The sequence below is a fragment of the Dreissena polymorpha genome, chromosome 12, assembly GCF_020536995.1.
Source record: "Dreissena polymorpha isolate Duluth1 chromosome 12, UMN_Dpol_1.0, whole genome shotgun sequence".
NCBI lineage: Eukaryota > Metazoa > Mollusca > Bivalvia > Myida > Dreissenidae > Dreissena > Dreissena polymorpha.
In genome coordinates, this window is record NC_068366.1 from 1,549,434 (window position 1) to 1,564,238 (window position 14,805).

Genomic DNA, 14,805 nt, shown 5'->3' on the forward strand with positions numbered 1-14,805 from the left:
TAGAAGTCGTTTATTCTGTAATCGTCCTATTGGTCGACATATTGAATGTTTTGTTCAAACCAATATTTATAGAAAAAAGTCTTATTGTTTGAAGATATGTCTTTCTTGTTCCATAAAATCGTTTTACTGTTGATTTGGGTTTCTAGATTATGAGTAACATTAGTCCATGCCGATAAAACACTAGATATAAATATGTTTTCGTTTGCAATTTCATGCAAAATGGTATTGCTGATGTTACATTAAACAAGTAAGGAGTTACCATATTTTTTTAGGATTTTCTGGTAGAATAATTACCATTTACTCGTATTTGTATTATCTATGTATCTTTTAACCCAGCTGCATTTGATTGCATTCAGGAATTAGTCGATGTCCGTTTATTGCATATCTGCTGATTTTATATCGTTAATAATATCATTTGGTGGATTCGGGAGAACTGTTAGTACATTAACTAATTTTGGAAGTGCAAACCTTTTAACACCGAGTTTTTTTCCGATTAATGTAAGTTTACGGTGTTGCCATGATATTAAGCAGTTTTTAAATTTCTGTAATTTAGGAAGTATGTTTTTTAGAACTGTTTTATTTTCATTATTTGTAAATGTAATTCCTCACGTTGTGGCTTCATCTGTTGTCAAAATGAATTTCATTTCTTTTTTATGATGGACATTACTTTGTTTTAATTTACCTACTCGTAGCACAGTACATTTATTTTTGTTAAGTTTAAGAACCGATGTCTTTCCGAAAAGGGTTAGCTACTGTATAAGATAATGGAATGAGTCACTTTTAGCATTAAAGATATAAGTTGCATTGTCAGCAAAAAGGGACTGTTTAATTTCGTCGTCAGGATCTAACGATATGCCTTTTGTATGATTATTTGATTGGATGTGATGTGATAAATACTCGATGCATATAATTAATAGAAAATGAGAGTGGACACCCTTGTCAAACCCTCGTTCGATGTTAAAACTGTTTGAAAAGAAGCCATTGTTAATGATTATACTGCTAATATCGGTATAGCATAGTTTGGCCCATTGAATGCGACTTTCACCACAGTTCATATTTAGCAAGAGAACATAAATGAATGATCAAGTGAATCGAATATCAGTTTCAAAGTCTGCAAAGAATATTAGACCAGAATTATTTGAATTGTTGAAATAGTTTATGCATTCTTGTATAAGACGAATGTTTTCACCAATGTAACGTCCTTTTATGAAACCAGATTGATATTTTGAATTTATTGATGGTAATATTTTTTTATTCTGATTGCCATACTTTAAGTTGTTATTTTATAATTATTGTTCAGAAAGCTTATCGGGCGCCAGTTTGACAAGGATTCTAAGTTTTTTCCGGGTTATGGAATTAGTGATATTATACTTTGTTTTTGAAGCGCAGTTAAACTTCCGTTGTTAAATGAATAATTTAGTGAATTAGTAGATGTGTTTTAATATCGTTCCAAAATATTTTATAAAACTCGATTGTGATGCCATCAGATCCCGGGCTTTTGTTATTTTGCATTTCTTTAAGAGCAAATCCACATTCATATCCAGTCAGTAATCCGTTACATAATTGTTTTTCCTCTTCATTTAAAGCATGCTGTGTATTTAAAAAAGTATGTTATTTTCGACATTCTTTCGTTTGTATAAGTTTTCGAAAATTACGCGTTGTTTTTCTAGTATTTGGTTTATGTTTGTTATGTCTTTGCCATTGACAACTAGTTTGTGTATAGCTGTTTGTTCACTTCTACGTTTTTCAATGTTTGCAAAGTATTTTGAATTTTTTTTATTATGTTCAACATGTTGTGCTCAAAGTATTATGCCATCGAGGTGTGTATGAAACATTCCTTCTAATTTTTGTTTTTTTTAAGCAATTTTATTTTCAATGGCGGTGGTATCATTTGTGTTTGTTTCATGCAACAGTTTTTCAAGTTTGTCAATGTCTTTTATGGTTTCATTTTCAAGTATGTGTGTCAATAAGGTTTTGCTAAAGCAATATATAGCCATATAAGATAAAATGCCCCGCCCCCTAGTGGCCATGTTTTCAAAGCAACCGAAACCATTTTTGAAATCATCAAAGATATCATTTGGACAAATCTTCTGACCAAGTTTCATGAAGATTGGAAAATTAATGTGGGCTCTTGAGTGTTAACAAGGTTTTACTATAGACATATAATGGAAAATGCCCCGCTACCAAGCGGCCATATTTTTCAACCAACCAGCATTATTTTTTTACTTATCCAACATATTACTGTGATGAATCTTCTTACAAAGTTTCATGAAGATCGGACAATAAATGTGGCCTCTAGAGTGTTAACAATATTTTACTATAGCCATATATATACATTAAAGGAAAAATGACCCCTTGGCAGCCATGTTTTTCAAGCAAACGTAACGTTTTCAGACTCAGCCAAGATATCATTGAGATTTTTAGATGGTTAACTCCCCTGTGACACGAACATGGAAAAACTTGCTCGTCTTTAAAATATATTTATGTGAGTGAATAGTGATAATTCGGTGATTTTGGAAGGATACGTCGATTTGGAAAACACTTGGTAACCTTTTTGAACATTTAAATCTACTTATATACAAAGACAATAATCAGAAATATGGCTTTTAATATGTCGTTCATAGTGTAAACTGTTGCAGGGGTGGGCGACGCCATTTCTATTCATGTAAAGTCGTATACGTGATCAGTAGAAGCACGAGGATATATGTATACATAAGGAGATTAAGTGTATGTACACAAACTATCGCCAATTACGGTAACTATACTGCGCAAAATAGATATGGCAAACGTCGAACAACCAGTGATTAATAATCAACTCGACTCAACAGAAATCGCAGAAATCGAAGATGCGAATAAGAAACGAAAAGCAGCGAGTGTAAGCAGCGTGAGTGAAGCTGACACGAGTGTAATAGTAGGCGAAACAAAACAAAAGAATTCGAAGCAGCCTAGAAAGAAATCAAAAATAAATCCGGTTAAGGAGGTTAAAGATACCAGTGAACAGAGTGATACAGAGGTACAAGATGAAAGTAATTGGATGAGAAAAGAATTGGCGGAAATCAATAAAAAACTCAGTAATATGCTGACCAAGAATGATAGTGGGCTAAAAATCATGATGAGAGAACTAATTAAAGAGATGAAGGATGAACTGTTAAAATCAGTGATGCACAAAATCGAAACACTTGAGGGCACCATTTTTGAAAAACAGCAAGTAAACGACAAGCTCGCAAATGACGTTAAAAGACTAGAAGAAAAATTAAATAACGAAAAAGAAGAGAAACAGCAATTAAAAATGGAAATGACACAACAACAATTAATACATGATGAAAAATTAAACGAACTCGAGCAATACAGCAGACGTAACAACATACGGCTATCTGGCTGTGTAGATAAAGAAAGAGAAACAGCTGAAGAATCTGTAAACATAGTATTGAAAACACTTAATGCAAAAATGCCGACAATCAAACTAGTCAAGGAAGACATTGACATAGCACACAGAGTGGTAAAGTTTGAACAAAATAAACACCGAGAAATTATTGTAAAACTGCAATCCCGGATGAAGAAGACCCAAATAATGCGCGAAAAAAAGAACCTTAAAGGTGAGAAACTGTATATAAATGAAGACCTGACAAGACTTAACCAAGAGGTGTTTCGAAGTGTACGACTGAAGAGGAAAGACCTCATACAATCGACATGGACCAATGAAGGCAGCATAAAATATAGACCACGTGCACACACTACACTTCAGTAACTTCAAATACTGGTTGGAGTTACCATGGCCATAGAAGTCCACAGAGTAGTTTAATACTATGTACAATTATATATGTTTCTCTAGTAAAGAAATAGAATGCCTGTTTTTTTTTCTCCAGTATACACTAATGTGAGTTAAAAGCGTATTACATCAAGTTGTTTATACAATGAGAAACACTCAACACGTTTAAATAAAGTATTGTTATTAAGACAACAAATAATGTCAAATATTGGAATTATATGTAAGCTTTGAAAATTACAATCCCTTTATGACGATAAGAGTCTGTAGATGTTTTAATTTGAAGGTACATACACTGTAAAAGTATACACTAAGTTAAAATTAGCATACTCTACTTGCATCTCGAGGCGAAATACACAGCTCCTTTTTTTTAAATATATAAATCAGAAGTGTATGTTTTTTTTTTTTAAATAATAACACAAAATAAAAGCGTATAATTTGTTATGCAAAGTAAAATGGTGCACAACTAAAAGCAAGTAAGATTGGTTGTGTGCGGATGAATATGATTGTGTTGTGTGTGTGTGTTTTTATTCAGAAAGTGCATGAAATACAATACTATGCTTAAACAAGAAAAGCCGTTGTAACTGGTAAAGTGATTTTTTTACCATACACCCCAAGGATATTCTCACAATTTCGTTTTCAATGTGAGAGTAACTTTTGTTCGTTCATTTTTTATAGGGCGGGGGGGTTGTTATTCATTTAATCTTAAAAATAAAAATATGCCTGTAAAGTACATTAATTGCATCTTACATTAATTTAACATATGTCCTTAATGAACCCTTAGTCAATCTCACAATTTTTTTATGCATTTGTTGTTGTTTTTTTCGATGTGAGAGTGACAAATAGGGTTAGCATATGTATTTTGTTATACAACTTGATAATTGTGTGGATTTTTTATAAAAACGCAAAGTTAAATCAATGACAAACTATTGAAAGGAAATGTAAATTGTAACATTTCCATCAAATGTGTATCTATTTATCAAAAGTATATCAAATTTGTATAATTGTGAATATAATGAATAGTACGTACCTTTAACTGTATATGATCTTTCTTTTGATACATTTGTGCTATGTTTAGCCTTTAGTTTAAACCATACTCTTAAAGATACCTATACCATATAGTATAATGTTGCTAAGTTTATATAGTATAACACCTTAAAGAGTCTTTTTTATGCTTTAATTTGAATTTAAAAAAAAGAGAAAAATCTAGATCCTAATAGGGTCAAGCATATACATCATGTGATGCAATTTGATGATAAGTGTACGGATTTTCATTAAAGCACAAAGTTTAATCATAGACAAACTACTGCAAATAAATGTAAATTGTATTTAAACAGGCATTTCTCATGATTGGAACATATCGAACAAGCATATTTTCATACTGTGTTGTACACCATTGCTTAAGCTGTGGTAACTTTTTTATTTTTTGTGAATCTTAATAAAATATCTGTAATTGGGAAGATGTTATATAGTCTTTTTCTAATTGTTTATGATGAAATTGTGTTTTTTTTTATACAAGTAAGCTATTTTTTATCTTGATTTTTCGACTTTACTCAAAAAAATACCTTTATTGTGTAGTACACTAGTTCTAAGGTAATATAGTATAACACCTTAAAGAGTCATTTTTTTGGCTTTAATTTGAAATTAAAAAAGAAGATGTATATAGATCATTTGCGTTAGAATAATTGTAAGCATGATGAATAACTTTGGTAGACATTTTATTGGTAAATTATTCAGTAATAAGTATATGTAATCTTGAGATATACAAGTTTAAAAAATGACACCAGAATGGTTACACATATGTTACTTTTTAAGTGTACTAAACTAGATATAAAAATAATACTAAAACTGCGTTGAACACTCTGCTTTAGAAACTCTGCATGATACTATATCTACATGTATTGCATTTTTATGAATAATTGTTATTGTGATGTATATTTGCACAATGTAACTTTTACCATCAATTAAGTACTTGTACTTGTACATACGATGTTACAATATCGTGATGAAATACCTTCTTTTAACAGAAAAAAAACAACACGCTATTAACAAAATTGAAACGAGCACTGAACACATATTCAAAAAACAAATAGTCTAACTACATTGGCATTACAATTAATTTTTTTATATTCACATTAACTACACATGATTATACACAAATTGATTGAAGTGAATAGCTGGAAAAATACTCTTGTATTAATAAGTAAAAAGCCACAACTGCTTGTACAGTAAATACTTACATGTATAGAAATAATGAATAGTAAAGGGTCGCTAACACCCTTGTTTGGAACGATTCTTTTTATAATAAAACACGTCAACAAATAATAATTTGGTAGCACTAAAAATGAATCTTTTGACACAATTGAATGACTGGAAGCTCTCTGACTGGTTCAAATCAAACTACTATAAAGTAAAATGGAAACAGTAATATTTTCAATGAATGTTAAAGGTTTAGGTAATAAACAAAAGAGAAATCAAGTTTTCGAATGGTTAAGAAATAAAAAAATTGCGTTGTACCTATTGCAAGAAACACATTCGACCAAAAGCATAGTAGAATCATGGGAACGGGAGTGGAAGGGACAAGCCTATTTTAGTGGCACGAAATCAAACAGCGAAGGAGTAGCAATCCTCATTAACGATACACTGCCAGTAAAAATATTAAATTACAAAGAAATTATACCGGGTCATCTTCAAGCCTTAACACTAGAAATCAATGAACAAAGTCTGACGATTATTAATATGTATGGGCCTAACAAAGACGACACCCTTCTTTTCAAAACTCTAGCTAAATTCTTACAAGATACCAACGAAAATATTTTAATCGGGGGTGACTTTAATACTGTTTTAGACACTAATTTAGACAAGAAAAACGGCCGAGCCGATACATATAAACATTGTCGAGATAATTTAAACAAAATTATAGACGAAAATAATTTAATCAATGTTTGGAGAATGCGTAATCCTAATAAATGTCAATTTACATGGCACTCTAACGGTAAACCGCCAATTTTCAGCAGACTTGACTTTTTTCTTAGCACAGATACATTATGCAATATAACAAAAAATTGTATTATTCAAACAGGATATAAAACAGATCATTCATGTGTTATATTAAAAATGAATTTCACATCACAAAAACGGGGAACTGGTTATTTTAAAATAAACAACAGCCTTCTGTTAAATACCGAATATAAATCACTAATTAAAAACACATCGCAAGAAGTTTTAAACAACAATAAACACTCAAACACAAACACTCAATGGGAATTGGTAAAAGGAAATATTAGAAACGTAACTATAAAATTTGCTTGTCAAAAGAAAAAAGAAGACAATCAACAAGAAAAAGAACTAATTCAAGAAATAGAAGCTCTTGAACAAAACTTGATACGTAAGGATAATATAGACATAAAAGAATTATCAAATAAAAAAATATTATTGGATAATTTAAGAGACAAAAAAATCAACGGTATATTACTGCGATCAAAAGCTATATACGTAGAAAGTAATGAAAAAAACAGTGCTTTTTTCGCAAACCTAGAAAAAAGACACGCAGAGAAGATATCATTGAGACCAACAAGGTTTAACTAAAGCCATATATAGCCATATAAGGAAAATTGCCCCGCTGGTGGCCATGTTTTTCAAAGCAACTGAAACCATTTTCGAACAAATCCAAGATATGATTGGGAAAAATCTTTAAAACTGCCATTTTTTTCAACGGACCGGAACCACTTTTGAACTCAACCAACATATCAATAAGACAAACATTGTGACCAAAATTTCATGAAAATTGGACCAAAAATGTGACTTCTACAGTGTTTAAATGGTTTTACTATATACATATAGAAAAATGCCCCGCCCACTGGCGGCCATGTTTTTTCACCAATCTGGACCATTTTCGAATTCGTCCGAGATATCAATTAAACAAATGTTTTGACCAACTTTATGTTGATTGGGAAAACATTTAGACTTCAAGAGTGTTTACAAGGTTTCTCTATATCCAAATAGGGAAAACTGTCACTATAAACATATAGAGATAAATGCCCCGCCCACTGGCGGTCATGTTTTTTCACCGGTCTGGACCATTTTCGAACTCGTCTGAGATATCAATAAAACCAATGTTTTGACGAACTTTCATAACTATTGGGCAAAAATTGTGACTTCTAGAGTGTTTACAAGGTTTCTCTATTGCCAAATAAGGAAATCTGTCCCGCCCACTGGCGGCCATGTTTTTCAACGGACTGGAACCACTTATTAACTCAACCAACATATCATTAAGGAAAATATTTTGATCAAATTTCATGAAAACTGAGCCAAAAATTTGACTTCTAGAGTGTTCACATGTTTTCACTATATACATATAGAGAAAAATGACCCGCCCACTGGCGGCCATGTTTTTTTACCAATCTGGACCATTTTCGAAATCGTCCGACATATCAATAAAACCAATGTTTGACCAACTTTCATGATGATTTGGCAAAAATTGTGACTTCTTGAGTGTTTACAAGGTTTTTATATAGCCAAATAGAGAAAACTGCCACTTTATACATATAAAGATAAATGCCCCGCCCTCTGGGGGCCATGTTTTTTCACCGATCTGGACGAACTCGTCCGAGATATCAATAAAACCAATTTTTTGACTTTCATGATGATTGGGCAAAAATTGTGACTTCAAGAGTGTTCAAAAGGTTTCTCTATAGCAAAATAGGTCAATCTGCCCCGCCTACTGGCGGCCATGTTTTTCAACGGACCGGAACCACTGTTAAACTCGACCAACATATCATTAAGACAGAAATTTTGAGAAAGTTACATGAAGATTGGGCATACACTGTGACTTCTACAGTGTTAACAAGTTTTTTCTTTTTTTTACCTATTGACCTAGTTTTTGACCCGACACAACCCAGTTTCGAGCTTGACCGAGATTTCATTGGGACAAAGCTTCTGACCAAGTTTCATGAAGATCGGACAAGAAATATGGCCTCTAGAGTGTTTACAAACCAAATGTGGACGACGGACGGACGGACAACTGACAAAGACCGGTCACAAAAGCTCACCTGAGCAATCAGGTGATCTAAAAATGCCCCGCCCCCTGGTGGCCATGTTTTTCAAGCAACCTTAACCATTTTCATACTTGTTCAAGATATAATCGGGATGAATCATCTGACCAAGATTGATGAAGATCGGAAAATAAATGTGACCTTTAGAGTGTTTACGAAATTTTACTATAGCCATATATAGCCATACAAGGAAAAATGCCCCGCCCCTTGGCAGCCATGTTTTTCAGGCAAACGTTACCATTTTCAAAGTCATCCAAGAAATCATTGACACCAATCTTCTGACCAAATTTCATGAAGATTGAACAATCAATGTGGCCTCTAGAGTGTTAACAAGGCAAATGTTGACGCCACACAATGCACGACGGACGACAGACAAAAAAACGATCAAAAAAGCTCAAAATGAGCTCGTTGTGCTCAGGTAAGCTAAAAAAAATGCTGCATCATGTTTAAACATGTTTTGCTGTTTCAGAAATTGATTTTAACAAGAGATGTGTTTGTCAGAAACACAATGCCCAATTTGCGCCACTTTAAATTATTTATTTTTTGACCTTTGACCTTGAAGGATGACCTTGACCTTTCACCACTCAAATGTGCAGCTCCATGAGATACACATGCATACCAAATATAAGTTGCTATGTTAAATATATTAAAAGTTATCACAAAACTTAAACCAAGGTTAAAGTTTTGGGACAGAATGACAGACAGACAGGCCAAAAACAATATGCACCGATCATTCGATCCGTGAGCATAAAAAGTGAAGGCCAATGTTAAAGTTTTTGGACGGACGGAAAGACGCCATATATTTGAAATGTGACCTTGAAGGATTACCTTGACCTTCACCTTTCACCTTTCAAAATTCGCAGCTCCATGAGATACACATGCATGCCAAATATCAAGTTGCTATCTTAAATATTTAAAAAGTTATGGCCAATGGTATAGCTTTTGGACGGACAGACGGCCAATGTTAAAGTTTTTGGACGAACGGAAAGACGCCATAAATTTGACATATGACCTTGAAGGATGACCTTTACGTTCACCTTTCACCACGCAAAATGTGCAGTTCCATGAGATACACATGCATTTCAAATATCAAGTTGCTATCTTCAATATTTAAAAAGTTATGGCCAATGTTAAAGTTTTTCGATAGACGGAATATTTGACATTTGACCTTGAAGAATGACCTTCACCTTTCACCACTCAAAATGTTCAGCTCCAGGAGATACAATTGAGTTCCAAATACCAAGTTGAATATTTAAAAAGTTATGGCCAATGTTAGTTTTCGAACAGACGGACTATGACATTTGACCTTCACGGATGACCTTGACATTCACATTCCACCACTCAAAATGTTCAGCTCCAGGAGATACACATGCATGCCAAATATCAAGTTGCTATCTTCAATAAGGAAAAAGTTATGGCCAATGTTAAAGTTTTTGGACTGACGGTCAGACGCCATATATTAGACATTTGACCTTGAAGGATGACCTTCACCTTTCACCACTCAAAATATGCAGCTCCATGAGATGCACATGCATGCCAAATATCAGGTTGCTATGTTAAATATTTAACAAGAGATGTGTTCGTCAGATACACAATGCCCCCTACTGCACCGCTTTGAAATAATGTTTATTTTATTTTGACCTTTGACCTTGAAGGATGACCTTAACCTTGAACTTCCACCACTCAAAATATGCAGCTTCATGAGATACACATGCATGCCAAATATCAAGAGGCTATTTTAAATATTGCAAAAGTTATGGCCAACGTTCGGACGGACGGACGGACATACTTACATACTGACTGACGGAAAGTTCAACATAAACTGCTATAAATTCTAAAACAGGAGAGCAAATGGTCATGATCGGTCAACTGTACAAATGGGCATGATCAGTTTCAAACCGAGAGGCATAATTTGAACACCATTTGTAAAGGATAATGTGATGTCACATAACCCTATGGGATAATCACGGGACAATCTAGATGGTGACTTGTACCATAACAGCCCAGAGTACCTGTTTGTGAATGGACGTTGCCATCTTGATCTTTACGTGATCATCCCGTCTGATACCACATATGACACATCCGTGCTCTTTTATTTCAGAGTATATTTTTAATTGAGTATGCTATGTGACTCACTGACTGTCATACATTTCATTACAAAACCTCCAGGCAGGGTCCATTTTGAACCCATGGATGTAGTAGACAACAACTACTAGTTTATGTTGTTAGTTACACGCCAAACTTCTCAACTCTTTGCCTTATTGTTTAGAGATTGTAAAACATATTTGAATATACAAGTCTATTTAGATAATGTGACCCCAGTGAATAGGCCAGTTTTTATTCAAGGGGCAATATTTATGCACAATTTAAACAGGACAAATACTAATGTTAAATACAACATATGAGAAAGATATGGGACTTGTGGTTTCACAGCAAATATTAAATCCCTCATCTTTCCAGTTTGGATGAAGATATTTTAAAAAGTTATTTACCCTATACGTCCATATTGATCATGTGAAGCGTCGGGCCTGGTCGATTTTAACCTTAGGGTCATGGCATGTACACAATTAGTTGTGGAGTACTTAAGGATGTTACAAACTTAATTTTAATTCATTTTAGCCTTATGGTTTCATTTTTTTAAACTAATGTGTGGTAGTCTAAATACATTATGTGATACCTGGGGATCGGCAAGTTTTAACCCCAGGGGCATGATTAAACAAACTTAGTAGATAATGACTACTATACAACGGTACACACCAAATGTGAAACCTCTGAACCTTGCGGTTTCAGAGAAGATTTTAACAAACATTAACTATATTACATCATTACAATATTACTACGTATTATAGTACGTCTAAATATAAAACGTATGACACATGGGGTTGGGCAGTCTTGACACAAAGGGCAAGATTTGAACAAAGAAGATGATTACATTGCGATGTCACGCACCAAAATAAAACCTTTGAAATTCGCGCTACAGAGAAGAACATTTGCAAAAAACTTTTATTTTTAAAAACTAGCTCTGGTGACCAACAAATGCAGCAGACCAATCTGTAACGTGGTAAATAATATTTTCGAAGAAAAATGCAATGGGGTCATGAGCCGATCAAAAAAGCACAGCCTGTGCATGGGAGAGGTGATCTAAAAACAAGGTTGTCTCATGATAATGTCTGTGAACAAATATTGACAATCCAGCTATTGGCACCCAGTGTTTTTTTCCGCATGGTAATTGGGCCCAATCCCTTTGCATTGGCGAAATTGGCGTCATTTTCACAAAATTATGGCTGGATTTGAGATGAATTAAATGTTGTGACTTATTGAAATAAACTTTGTTTTTAAAAGTCTTCCAATTGGTTATTTTTTTCTTTCATTCTGGAAAAATATACTTTTTCCAGTGGGAATGTGTCCCCTTAGAAGACCCAATTTTTGTACGTAAAAAAATTGATTACAACAAAACAATTTATAAACGTAGCATTTGGTTGCCATCACATGCATTTAAAATTCATTTTGCATCATAAACACTAACAAAGTTCAAACATGTCGGCAGGAAATACGGTATTGGTTTTTAGTATGACTGCTTTCATCAGTTCAGATATAGATGTTTTTGTTTTTATATATGTCAATATTAATGGCATGAGTATTTGTGTCAACGAATATGTAAATACAATGATCAACCTTTTTGTTGTTACTTGGGCTACTCAGTAACACGGTCAAACATTATTAATATTTGTAAAAATGTCTTACGATGCACTAAGATTAAGAGTTGTTCAATTACTACCGTAAAAATGCAGTCATAAGTCTAACCGCTCATAAGTCGGGGGGTAAAAAATGATACGAAAATTTGAGATTTTTAATATGTCCAAGTCATAAGTCGAGTAAGAAATTATTCTCTGTCCACGAATTTCATAAACAGACGCCATTTTAAATGTACGGGAATTTTTTATTCCATACATAGATCATGACGTCATTATAGCCCTGTGCGACGAAGACATAGCGGACACGTGTATTATGTACTTTGTTTAATATAATCAATACAATTTAAATTTAGGAATTCGAAAATAATATATAAAAATATAGACAAGCACATCATTATGAACCACATAAAACAAAAACAACAACATAGGAAACCAGAACGTATATACATGTACATCGTAATTTACACAACAACGAGTCGACATAACGAAACACCAAACTCGCGTTAAGTAGCACTATTATTATTTGATTGCTCTGCAAATTCTATCACGAATATTTTCAACGCATTGTCATACACATGACGTTTGCGTTTCCACGCATTTTATCATATCAAATTTGTAAGTCAAATTGATAAATTATTATTATAAAGTTTGCACTAAATTGTCCACGCTAGTAATAATCCACAAGCTTTTAATCCGATGACACACTGTGATCACTGTAATCAAATCTTTGTATCTTTTAATCCGACTATCAAAACAATTGATTAGTGCCTCGGTAAAACACGTTCTTATAACAATGATTGACATAACCAACATACCGCTAACTCACTTTCGTTCTACATAATAGTTTCAAAGGCGGAGCTATGCACGTGCTCAAACATAATTTGGCGATTACCAATGAATAACAAACTCGCGATTGGTTAACCATGTCGCTTCACAAATTAAAGGAATCCTATTTTATCGGAAAGAAGGGTGATGCTTTATGGCTTCTTGACAGGAAGCAGCTTTCCTTTGATGACGTCAAACTGTCAATTCACACAGGTTGCCAATTCTGGCTCGATTTTAAACATGACTTGATCTTTTGTTTACACGTTCAGTTGTAAAAAAACACCTGCTAACATGAAAACTTTGGATTAAATTATGAAAATAAAAACAAGAGAAATATTGCGTCAAACTGTGGTTATATTAATTGGTAAGTATCAGTTAAAAGACGGCATTTCGTGTGTAGTATTTCAACAAGTTTTCTATACAACAACAATTGCCGCAGGGTTCAATTATCGTCGAATTTCATTTTTTTTTCATGGACGACCTTATAAGTCAATCCCGTAATTTTAATCAAATTTTGGAGGAAAAAAATCTCAACCTATGACTGCGTTTTTACGGTATTCGGCTGTTTATAAGCAGACATATTCTGGAATATGGTTTTATTTTATCATCAGACGTGTAATTTCGAAATAAACCACCGATGAGTTGATTTCACTTTATTACAGAATATCCCAGATAAGTACTAGGGCTAAGCTTTTGTTCAAATTTGAGGGAGAAGTGCCTTAAGGATAAGGGGTTTCCGTTCAGTGTGTTATAATCTAAAGCATTAACAAATACAAAAACAAGAGATGTTTTTTTCAGAAACACAATGCCCTCTACTACGCCGCTTTGAAGCCATATATTTTACATTTGACCTTGAAGGATGACCTTGACCATAACCTTACACCATTCAAAATGAGCAGCTCAATGAGATACATATGCATGCCAAGTATGAAGTTGCTATCTGCAATAATGCAAAAGTTATTGCAAAACTGTCACCTTGTTATTGCAAAACTTTAACCAAGGTTAAAGTTATGGGACAGAATGACAGACAGACAGAATGACAGACAGGCCAAAAACAATATACCCCTGATCATTCGATGCGGGGGCTTAAAATCACTTAAGTGTTAATATTGTGTTATTGATATATTTTACTGAGTTAAACTAATATATTTAACCATTAACCTGCTACATGTATGTATGTAATAGAAATAGGCATCTTAACTGCTGTACTTATTTCTATAATAGAGGCTGAAATGGGTGGTCGGTTTTAAAAGGCTGCATTTCATACATTATTATACATAAGTGTAAAAACGTATATTTTCATATTTGTCATTGATTTTTTCATTTTTTTACCTGTTAAGGTGTATAAGCTAATAAAACTTGTAAAACACAGTAATGCTCAGTATCTTTTGACTTCCTTGTACATTTCAAGAATTGAACATGGAATCAAATGAATATCTTGTTACAAATCACATCTCATTTAACA

The 14,805-nt window shown here is 33.4% G+C and overlaps 1 protein-coding gene across 1 annotated transcript in view; it reads right to left on the reverse strand.

Moving 5' to 3' along the window:
* LOC127854216 (uncharacterized) overlaps positions 1 to 14,805 on the reverse strand; it is a 75,877-nt gene that overhangs the window by 9,740 nt on the left and 51,332 nt on the right. The gene's annotated exons all lie outside the window — the stretch shown is intronic.